The following is a 12365-nucleotide window of genomic DNA, read 5'->3' as shown; positions in this document are numbered from 1 at the left end:
GCGCTGGGGTCTAATGCCGGCCCTGCGTTCACCGTTCCAGGCCAATGGGGGCTGCGGGAAGTGGCAGCCAGCATGTCCCTCGGCCCACGACGCTTCCCACAGCCCCCATTGGCCTAGAACGGCAAACTGCAGCCAGTGTAAGCTACGATTGGCCTAACCTGTGGAAGCTGCAGATAAACAAACCATCTTGTCCTGCCAGTGGATTTCCTTGATGGGCCGTGTGTCAAAAGTTGCCAATCCCTGTTTTAGAGTAATGTCTATAGAACCCTATTATATTGCTGTGGAATACTGTTGGGTTCATCCCTATGAAATTCTATAAGACTTCCAGAAAGAGGCACAGGCAAATTCTATGTGGAAGCCAGTTGAATTTTGTTTAACTGAATCCTGTCCTGAGCTAGTGTGGTGAGTATTTAAGATGGTGGCAGGGGCCAAGGTTCTTGTTTGCTCTTGGACTATATAATTTGCATTTGCTTGGCCTTGTGATAGCTCAGGCTCAAATCGAAGGGGATTTGTCACACACAGACAGGAAGATATCTGCAGTGGATAAGAACAGCTCTCAGCAGAAGGCATCTCATGGTAATGGGATACACAGAACAGGTTCCATGGATAACCAAGGAGTGGGAGATGCCTATGAAAAGTAATGAAGGGCTGGACTGAATTAAAAGCAACACATGGAAAATGAAACTACTAGTGATGGTCAAATGTGTCAATAGAGCTATGCCAGTCTACACCAGCTGAAGATTTGGCCCATACATTTTGTGCTGGGGGTAGGAGTCTGAAATGTTCTTGCTTCAGAAAATTCCACAGAGTAAAGGTTTTGTTTCTTTTCCTTTTCCTCCCTATAGTTATCTGTTATGATTTTATTCTCAAGATATTACTATGTAGCATTTCATTGTTAAATCAGATCTTACGGCTAAAACATATGTCTCCCAATAGTACCCTGAAAAACTTCTCCGCTGAGAAAGTTAAACCACATGCAGTCTTACTTCTACATGGGTGTGATGGTGTGTACAGACCCCACACTAGCGAACAAGGGGTTAAGGAGCAGCCTTGGATCCAGGCAGCCCTGCCCGGCCACACCTGCAAAGCCTGCACAAGCTGGAGGACAGGCTGAAATTGGGAAACAGAGCAGCTCAGAAGGGGACAGGCAGTGGAAAGGAGCAGACCTCTGCTCTCTGGAAGCGCTGCTGAGGACTCTTGGGGCCAGAGACCTGGGAAAACAGACCTGACAGGACGTACAAAGGAAAGAATGATGACTGATTGGGAAGATCAGAAACTTTATTTGCGATTCTGTAGTTTACTCCATGGGGAAAAGGGAAATCTGGGTGGGAAGTGGTCTGGGGGGCAGCTGCGTAGCACCCCAAGGTGCAGAACAAAGTTGACTAGAATTGAGCCCAGGATCAGAGCCTGGTGGGCCCGGGGTCCCTACCCACACACAGAATATGGGACATGAACAGAAGCCTTCACCTCGGTAGAGTCCTGTGGAAGACCTGGACTGTTCAATGGCCCAGACCCCAAAGTTGCCGTACTAAGGTGAAAGCCGTGATGCCCTGGGGGAGCTGAAGGACAGGACAATAGCTGAAAAGGGGCAACAACCTGCTGCCCTTCTGCCTGACCACTAGGTGCCACTGGTAATGAGTGTTCCCCTTTTAGAGAGGGAATCTCCCAGTAGGACGAGCATACAGCCTCTTGACATTGCAATGGGAGGGGATGCATGTTTCATAAAACAAATTTGTTAAAAAGCATTCTCAGAAAAATAAATTCTCAAACCTCTTGCTGGTGTGTAAGATTTTGTCTATAATGTATTTCCACTGCAAAAAACAACTACAATAAATGTTAAACAAAAAGCAAAGAAAGTTTTTTTAAAACCTACTGTGACAGGGTAGTTGGCCCTTTAAGGGCAGTAGTGCCTACTTGTCAGTCCTCATCGCCTGGCAAGGCTCCCCTGTCACCCAGCTGGCAAGGCATGAGCTGAGAGAAGGGGCCAGCATAAATGCTGCCTCCTCCTCCATAGCAGGGCAGATTCCTGCAGACACGAAAAGGAGTAAGGAGGCTCCTGCAGGGCCCCGAGTTAGCAGGGGACAGAGATCAGCAGAAGTCTATGAAACCCTCTAAGCCCATGGACTAAGTGGGGCCAGCTCAGGGAGATAAAATGCCACCCAGCTCCAGGAGAAGGAGCTGAGGCTCCAGCCATGAGCAGGGGCGGCTCTACCTTTTTGGCTGCCCCAAGCAGTCATGCGCGGGAGGCGCCCTGGAGCCGCGGGAGCAGCGGACCTCCCGCGGGCATGACTGCGGAGGGTCCGCTGGTCGCGCGGCTCGGCTGGACCTCCTGCAGCTGCGGACGGTTCGCAGGTCCGGCGGGTCCGGTTGAGCTGCCGCAGGCATGCCTGCGGGAGGTCCAGCCGAGCCGCGGGACCAGCGAACCGTCCGCAGTCATGCCTGCGGGAGGTCCACTGGAGCCGCGGGATGAGCGCCCCCGCCGCAGTCATGCCTGCGGCAGGTCCGGTCGTCCCGGGGCTCCGGTGGACCTCCCGCAGGCATGACTGCGGCAGGTCCGCCGGCCCAGCCTGCCGCCCCCCAGGAAAGGGCCGCCCCACGCGCGTGCTTGCCGCGCTGGGGTCTGGAGCCGGCCCTGGCCATGAGGAGAGACTTAAAGACCCTGAGGGGACTAGGAACAGAGCTTAGAGGGCAGGTGTCAGAGAAACTCTGACAGCCAAAAATACCTTTTGTTTACTTGGGACGTCTTGTTATGGCCGTTTTGTACAGGGTTTTGTAATAAACAAGCCCTAAGAAGGATATTATTGAAACAAATGTCAAGAGTGCCTGATATGGAATTATTGGCTTTGTGAGGAGGGAAACTGAGGCAGGGAGCACTTACAACTCTATGCTTACTCAACAGAGGGTGCTATGGGGCAGGCATGCCCTATGACATCTAACAGTCTGGCCTTTGCAAGGATATTATTGATTAATGTTTATATTAGAGCTGTGTCTATCCAAGATCAGTGCCCCATTGTGCTAAGCACTGTACAAACATACAATGAAAATATGGTCCTTGACCCAAAGACCTCACACACTAAGTAAGGCCAGCAACTCATCATTGCTAACCACCTCCAACAGCGGAGTGTGGAGTTGGAGAGGAGTTTGAACAAGGAGTCACCAAATGAAATGAATAGGCAGCAGGTTTAAAACACACAAAAGGAAGCATTTCTTCACACAGTGCACAGTCAACCTGTGGAAATCTTTGCCAGAGGATGTTGTGAAGGCCAAGACTATAACAGGGTACAAAAAAGAACTAGATAAGTTCATGGAAGATAGGTCCATCAATGGCTATTAGCCAGGATGGGCAGGGATGGTGTCCCTCACCTCTGTTTGCCAGAAGCTGGGAAAGGACAGCAGGGGATGGATCACTTGATGATTACCTGTTCTGTTCATTCCCCCTGGGGCACCTGGCATTGGCCACTGTTGGAAGACAGAATGCTGGGCTAGATGGACCTCACCCAGTATGGCCATTCCTAGTTCTTATGTCTTCACTAAGCTTTTTAGGATCTCATCAGATGCCTTCATTTTGTATCCAAAACTGCCATTTAATTCAGTGGGCATGTGCAAGGGACGCCATAAAGCACCCTTAATAATTAAAAGGGTTCATCTTTAGTGATGAAGATTAGCTATTTTTCCTTCCATTAAAAAGTAGTGGCATCCAATGCTGAAAATTGCCTTTAATGGACATCCTGGATGCTCAAAACTCAAAAGACGCATTCAGTACTTCGCAGGAATATTTCATTTGCATTTTTAAAACACAGCCAGTTGAGGTACCTAAACATGGCAAAAAGGTTTTAAGAGTAAAAATGATTCCTTGCGAAGCCCGGAGAAGAAAAGGCTAGTCCTTGGTTATTGATTTGCTCGACCACAGAACCATGGAAACGTAGGGGACCAGCTCTGACATCCAACCGAGAATGATACCATTGAAGTATAAATTTATACCCTAAGACGAAAACTGGGGAGATCACTCACACTGGCCTTGATTTGCCATTGCCTCACCCCTTGTGTAGTTGTTTGCATCTGTGCCAAGTGGGTGTACAGTGCTATCACTGGGATTTAGGAGCACTCTCTATCCCGCTTGCACCAGTAAAAATGACTAAGCAAGGCAGTGGGGAATCAGGATCATAGGTCACATAGATCTGTGGAAGACACTGCGAAGAGTAAGATAGTTAAAAGTCTGATTAAATTTACCACCACTACAAACTTTTCTATTAAAAGGTTACCTTTAATGAAATGCTCCAGCCTGCAGACTTTTGCTTCCTAGCCATTACATTCTTTTTCTAATAAACTTTTACAATATGCATCGTTATATGAAACTTGCAGGCTCAGCTCCTGGAGATCGTGATTGAAGGGAGAGGGGGGAAAAAATCAAGTTTTCTGCCTTCTTGCATATTGAAAAAAGTTTTTTGGTTAAAAAAAATATGTCTGACTAGAGGTATTTGGAATGTCGAAGTTTCAAGGTCAGAACAGAGTGAGAGTGGGCCAGAAGCCATGAATTCCTGAATTCTGATCCTAGTTCCGTTCCTGACTTTCTGTGTGGCCTTTTACAAACCACTGAGGGCCAAAGAACCACAGGTCCCCTTGGCTCCAACAGGGGAGGTGTGTGCTCACCCTCACCTCTGAAAACTAGGACCTATTTCTCTAAAATGAAAACTAGGCCCTGAGCCTTCCAGAGGTGTCCTGGTGATTATCTAATTAATGTTTAAGTGCTTGGAAAATGTGAACTGCTACATATTAGGGTAAAATGGCTGTGTGCAGTTTCAAGGTATCACATGGGGGTTATAATTCTTCAGAAATGAGTATTACTATGCCAAATGGACAGAACACAGTCCAAGAGGGAACCAGTGAGATAAACAAATGAGAATCAGTATTCTGATTAGTTCTATGGACTAATGAGCAATTTGGCCTCAATTCTATTCCCTTTCACATGTTTTTGGCAATCCATTTACTTCAGGGTGCTTTAAAGAACATAGTATAGTTGCATGTCCAAGAAGATCAAATAAGGTTTTTTAAGACCTCTAAGTGCTGTAGCCATTTAACATGCGCTCTGTCAAAAGCGGGTGAAATGAGAATGCTGTTTCTATAGAAGAGTCATGGCACTTAGAGCAGTTGTTTGCAGAGAAGGAGAATTTATGTCCTGTTTGCTTCTTCCTGTACCCTTGGAACACCAACAATCAGCTTTAGTATGGCCAGGGAGTATATATCAGCTAATGCTGCATTTCACAGCCTGATATAAACACAGAGAATGATGGCCGCTACTTACTATGTATGATTCCGAGCTAGCCGGGAACTGAACTGTGTGTATACTCTTAACGTTATAAATCCCTTGACCTGAGGAAGTGGAGCAGAGCCACTGTATCTCCTGAAATATCTTGGGGAGGAGGTCAGGGGAAGAGGGAAAAGAGGAGCCATGGTTTCATTAAAATGGAGAACAGGCTCATTTCTTTCCTGCTTTTACTGTCTCCATCCTTACCAAAGGCTGTTTGAAAAGCAAGGCCCTGCTCCCTCTGAAGTAGAGCCATTAGTATTCTCACTGTACTCTTCTCTCTGCTCACACAGCATTGTATTATCCCATTGCTCCACTGGAGATTTCCACACATCGGGTGAAGTTATGGCTCCAATGAAGTCAATGGGAAAAATCCAGCTGACTTCAGTGGGGCCAGGATTTTACCAAGAGTTCTTATGAGGGGAGTTGGGACTGTGTTGATTCTATTATGGGAATTATAGGTTAAAACTTTCAAACTTTGTTGTCTAAAGTTAGACCCTGAATACAAGATACCTGATCTTCAGCAATCTTGAGCATCCCCAACTGCACAGGGCTTTGGAAAAAAGTCAGGCCATTATTACTTAGTTATCTAAATAAGAGCGCTGATGGATGCTTTCTAGAGAATGAAGGCAGTAGGTGGCTGTTTGAGTTCCTGTGGAACTGGTGATTATAATGCTGCTGAGATTTTATTTAACTGTACTGATTGTATAATTAATTTTGTCCCAGCACCTCCAGGCCTGTACAGCTGTATTTATTATTTTAAATCTAAACAAATACATATGGGTTTAGGCACCGAGGTTTGACTATTTTGGCCCCTGTGCATGACTAGGAGGATTGATTATGATTATTTTTATTGTGGGTTCACCAAGGCCCCAACAGTGATGATAAGCAAACAGATTCCTGTGACACAGCAGCTCATGATTTTTACTTTGGTATCATTTTCCATCAACGTGAGAATCCAGTGCCCTCTGTCTGAGAGGCTGGCTTTGTTCCAGCTAGACTTGGTGATACAGTTAATTCCTCTAGTGTTCTGACACTTTATTTTAGTTCTGGAGGTGTTTAGTCCAAAGGTCAAAAGGCCTCCTCAGCTTACTAAAGTGATGATACATTTTATTTAATTACGTTTAAATGGGTGAGAGACCCCTCTCATCAACTCTTACAAACACAAACCGTAAAAAGAAAACACAAATACATAGGCCAGTGAATGCAAACAAGGACTGCCCCCAACCAGCTCCCTCAGAAAAAGCCTTGGTAAGCAGATAGGCATGCCTTGCAAGTCAACAAACTCAGGCTCTGACAGATCAAGTGTATAGGGGTGGATACCAGAGGCAAGGCTGTTGTGTATTCCATATACAAGACACAAAACGTATACCAGAAAACAAACATGTCTCCCTGGGTGAGAGCACCCAGTGGGCCTGCCTCTGTAACAGCCGCACTGAAGTGCCAGCTCTGCCTCCCAGCAGTCAGGAGACTCTAGCATTGAAAGGTGCAGAACAACTGCCTTTGGATGTATGTGTAGAGCAGGGGTCGGCAGGTTTGGCGGACTGCGGCTCCCACTGGCCGCGGTTCGCCGTCCTAGACCAATGGGGGTGGCGGGAAGCGGCGTGGGATGACGGATGTGCTGGCTGCGGCTTCCTGCCACCCCCATTGGCCTGGGACGGCGAACCACGGCCATTGGGAGCCGCAGTCCGCCAAACCTGCCGACACGGCAGATAAACAAACTGGCCCAGCCCGCCAGGGTGCTTACCCTGGCGAGCCACATGCCAGAGGTTGCCGACCCCTGGTGTAGAGGTTCCATTAAAGTCAATCCGATTGTTGCTATTGCCAATCAGAGCTCCTGGTATGTTGCAGATGCTAAGCTGTCAGTGACTCTGTTCAATATGTAGAAAGAAGAAAACTCAGCTCTTCCTTTAATGCGGTAGAGGAATCCAGGCCCTAGGATGCTGCAATATTCCATGGACCCTAGTTATAACATACATATCCATGACAGCTTGTCCTGCACATTTCATCAACCATATTTAATCCGGGCATCAATTTTGTCTTGATATTTGCTGTTCTACGAAATGTCATAACTATTTATAATGTACACATATTATAATAAAAGTTCATGTAATGCAAATTGTTACTCAAATTGTCAAATAAAGGACACGTCACATAACTAAAATACACAATCTTTTGGAGCCTTCTCATTGTAACATTCATGGGTGATGGAACGTTACCTTGAGCAAATCTCTCACAACAAAATGCTGGAGATCAAATGTCCCATAATGAAGTATACAATATAAAATGCTGTGCTTCCTGTAATGACAGTTTAATATCCTTCAGTCATTTTAATAGCAGTAACATAATACTATATTCACACTATCTGGCAAAATTTCCAAAAATTCTTCTGCTTCAAAGGAGAGTTACTTTGAATTTGGAGCCAGTACTCTGAATGAAACTGAGCAAAAGAGAGAGTGAGAGATGGATGCATCTGTTTTAAACCTTCATGGGGGGGAAGGGAGGGCGCAAAGAGGGAGCAGTTTCTAGGCCCTGGTCTACACTGGGGGGGGGGGGGGGATCAATCTAAGTTACGCAACTTCAGCTACGTGAATAACGTAGCTGAAGTCGACATGCTTAGATTGACTTACTGTGGTGTCTTCATGCAGTGAGTCAACTGCTGCCGCTCCCCCATCAACTCTGCCTGCGCCTCTCAAGGTGTTGGAGTACAGGAGTCGACGGGAGAGCGCTCAGAAGTCAATTTATCGTGTCTAGTCTAGACGCGATAAATCAACCCCCCCTGGATCGATCGCTGCCCGGCGGCTAATGTAGACATACCCTTAAACTGAGTAAAGTTTGCAAAAGTTTGTTTGTGTGTTTGCCTCTGCCAGGGAAGAAAACTATTGTGTTGCACACCTTTGTTTTAATATGGTTTGTATTTCTCACTCTTGGTGGATCCAGACTTCTGTTGTGATTGGGGGTTGAGCCATGTGTTTAGGGATCAAGGAATGTATTTGTTGGTTGAAAGTTGACTGCTGCTCTTATTGCTGAGTTTATTGGTGCCCGAAGCAAATGAGTGAATGGGAGGAACAGAAAATTGCATTAATCCACTCTTTGCTGAGTTTGTGCTAAGAGGCGAGCATAGTTCCTGTAGGCTCTCAGACAGCATGGTGATGAGCACGGGAAAAGAACCCTTAATACACCTCTACCTTGATATAATGCTGTCCTCAGGAGCCAAAAAATCTTACCGCGTACTAGGTGAAACCACGTTAAATTGAACTTGCTTTGATCCACCGGAGTGCACAGCCCCGCGCCTCCCCTCCCCTCCGGAGCACTGCTTTACCACATTATATCTGAATTTGTGTTATATCGGGTCGCATTATATCAGGGTAGAGGTATATTAAATACTAACATTTTCATTGAAAGAGGTCAGCCTAGAATTCATGTCTTTTCAGTCCAGTGTACCTTACTCTTCACTACAGGATATTTTGTCGGGAATGTTCCCTCAGAAGTACAGTGATCTATTACTACTACACTGCAAGCGTGTGTGTGTGTGTGTGTGTGTGTGTGTGTGTGTGTGTGTTAGTTAAACAGGAATTTACCTGCAATCTTAACTATCAAGCAAGTAGCAGCTGCTCCATAACCTGTCCATGGCCTGCTCCTGCAATCCTTATGGACTCAAAAAGCTCCTATTGCAAAGGGTGGAAGATAAGACCCACAGTCTGTTGATATATCAAACATGCTACAGTGCATATGTATACAGTTATTTTTAAACTCCCTAATCCTCCCTTCCTTCCATGCTCTGTCTTCTTTTGCTTTCTCCCTGTCCCAGAAACACTTGTCCAAAAAGCATGAGATCATAAAAACTACAAGCAACTGTCTTAAATGACAATCAGCATACTCTATGAAGAGGGAATACAAAACTTAGACACAACCTCTTTAATCAGCTGCAAAAGCCAACAATTATTGTTTAAAAAGTGAAATTATATTTATAAAATGAGAATCAATTTTATGAACAAAATATATGGAATTTTAAAGTTAAAAAAAAAAAAAACTTGTCTCTGGCAATGTCCACAATGTGTTAGGCATTTCCAGACAGAAATGAAGGCATAGTATTCAATACAGTGAGAAGGACACATTATATAAAAAGGTGATTCATGTATGGGCTAAGAATCATATTGATTAATGTGAAAGCAAATCCACAAGCCCACTGTAAAGGCATCAAGGAAAACCAAATAACCAAAACAAAGGAAGCTAACTATAGGTAGAGCCTCCCTAATCTAGCAGGCTGCAGGCTCATATCTCTGTGCACCTTGTAATTATATGATTTACTGGGTAGTTTCTTCTTGTTTAAGTTGACAGAAAGAGATAAACTAGGTCATTGAAACTCCACAGCCACCTCACACTTAGACAGTGTATCAGACATTCATGCAGAGGAGTTCAGTGAGAGGAAGTGGAGGTTGTTTATGTCATTACTGATTGAATCTGCTACTGGGATCACATTTAAAATTGGAAGTGTATTTAAAATGGAGTTAACTCAACCAAAACAATTATCAAATCCCTGGAGAATATGGACACAGAAAAACAGTGGCAAGCTTCCAGCATGCAATTGCAGGCGTTCAAAATAATCCTCTGGAAATAAACTGCTACAAAGCAGAAGAAAGTACATACAAGCAAGAGAGCACTCAGGGCCCAGCCCTGCAGTTCTTGAAGATTCAAAATTCCTACTGATTTTCTATGAGTTAGAAATACATATTTTCAGAGTTGGGCTTTAAGATGTGCATCCTGTGATGTGTATTCCAGTTACTCAGCAAATGAGGCCAAAAGATATTGTCCATACAAGATAATGCTAAACAATTTCAGAATTTGGAAAAGACTGATGTATCAGCTGTTCTTAAACCAGGTTCTGCAGTGCAAACCAGTTGCATTATTTCACACCACCACCATAAAACAGCCCAAAAACCATTTTACCCCCAGAAGGGGAGGGAGTGTCCCCCAATCAAAAAGAGGACCTTCCAAACTGTAGAGCCAGCTTTAGGGCTCTTCCAATTACCCTCTTTCTGCTGCCAGAATCGTGGGGGAAGACCATGTTACTGGGATGTTCCCATGCTACGCTGATCTTCAGCTCTGGTTTTAATCCCATGTGGCCATTTGCATCTGTCATAATTTAGAGCAAACTCTGGATGCTCTAACTCCACACCAGGAGAGTGGTCCTAAACAGAGAATGACGTTCAGGGGAGTTCAAAGGTGCATTTCTTGACCTCTTTTGTATACACAACCCATCTGTATTCTGTGCATATCAGATGCACTCTGTAATCTGGCCCATTGTTCTGATTACTCTCATTTCAGAAACAGTCAGTCCCAAAAAGAGATTGATCAATTGTCCTAAGATAACAGCCAATGAGGTGAATACAAATACATCTATGCACAACAGATAGCCTCTGTCCCATACACCAGCCTTCAGTATGAGAAGTCACACAGCTAACTATCTTCCATCTCAAACTGAAGTTGGATTATACAGTGAGCCAGATGATTGAATGAACATTTATGGTTATACTTGCTAAAATATGGTAAATCAAATCATGATACTCCACGGCATAAACTGATCACAAAGGAATCTCATCTTCCTATGTCATCAAAGGCAGCAAAACTGTTTAGTGCATTATAGTACTGGGTGAGGAGCGGGTTCTATTTCCTCTGAAGAATCAGATATCGGTTACTGCCAAAGGCAGGATACAGGAACTGATGCTACAATAGTGTGATCTGGTATGGCAAATCCTACAGCTTTTATACTGTCTCAGGCTATACTAACCTGCTAGTTTGCTTCACACAGTAACTACAAATATGACTTTTTTCTTCCTTATTTTATGAATCAGATGATTAGATAGACAGAGGCCTTTGGACATTGTAAATATAATGAAATAAGTACAAGATAATAAAAGTCTTTGAATTTAAAACAAAGACAAACCTATGCTTCAATGAGGGCCAAATAGGGTTCCCATGAACCCTGCTTCCTTGGGATTCAGGTATTAGGCAGGTATGCACACACACACACACTCAGTGGTTTAATCTAGCAGTAAACAGTAAACTGGGGCACAAATCCCACTTCATCAACAGAAAACACTGAATGCAGCAGAACTAGCATGGCCCTCCTTATAGGAGAGGGAATAGGATGTGGGGAGCCAACATACAGACTTTTCAGGGACATTCCAGTGAGAACGATTTGGGCCTGAACAGACTCGAGGATGATTGGGATTGGTGGATCAACCAGTCAAACTCCCAATGGAGTAAAAGGCAAAGCAGCTAAAGAGCAGTTTCTCTTATTCTTTAGCACCGGGATCAGCAACCTTTGGTACGCGGCCCATCAGGAAAAGCTGCTGGCGGGCTGGGATGGTTTGTTTACCTGCAGCATCCGCAGGTTTGGCCGATCGCAGCTCCTACTGGCTGCAGTTCGCCGTTCCAGGCCAATGGGGGCTGCAGGCCAGCACATCCCTCGGCCCACGCCACCTCCTGCAGCCCCCAATGGCCTGGAATGGCGAACCGCAGCCAGTGGGAGCTGCGATCGGCCGAACCTGTGGACGCTGCAGATAAACAAACCATCCTGGGCCGCCAGCGGATTTCCGTGACGGGCCGCGTGCCAAAGGTTGCCGATTTCTGGGTTAGCAGCTAATAATAATAATAATGATAATGTAATATTGTAATGCCCAGGGATGAACCAAGATCAGGGCCCCATGGTGCTAGGTGTTGTGCAAATACAGAATAGAAGATAATCCCTGCCCCAAAGATCTTACAGTGAAAATAGACAAGACAGACATCCGATGGGGTGAAAGGATATAAAACACAAGCAGAGTGAGCAATGGATGAAGACATTTTTTTGCCTTTCTGACTTCAAGGCCTCTTCCAAATACCCCTGGCCTTAGTGTGGGGATTTTCCCCACCATAGACTTTCTTTTCTCTTCTCAAGCTTCTCAAGAAAATTAAACTGACTATTATCAACTCAGTGAATGAACTTTTCCTTTCCACGTTTAAAAAAAATGGCATGTGCTTACTACAATGCAAGTTTCTAGAATAATTCTGCATG

This window comes from Mauremys mutica, chromosome 1 (genome assembly GCF_020497125.1).
Source record: "Mauremys mutica isolate MM-2020 ecotype Southern chromosome 1, ASM2049712v1, whole genome shotgun sequence".
Taxonomy (NCBI): Eukaryota; Metazoa; Chordata; order Testudines; family Geoemydidae; genus Mauremys; species Mauremys mutica.
This window is presented reverse-complemented; position numbering follows the sequence as displayed.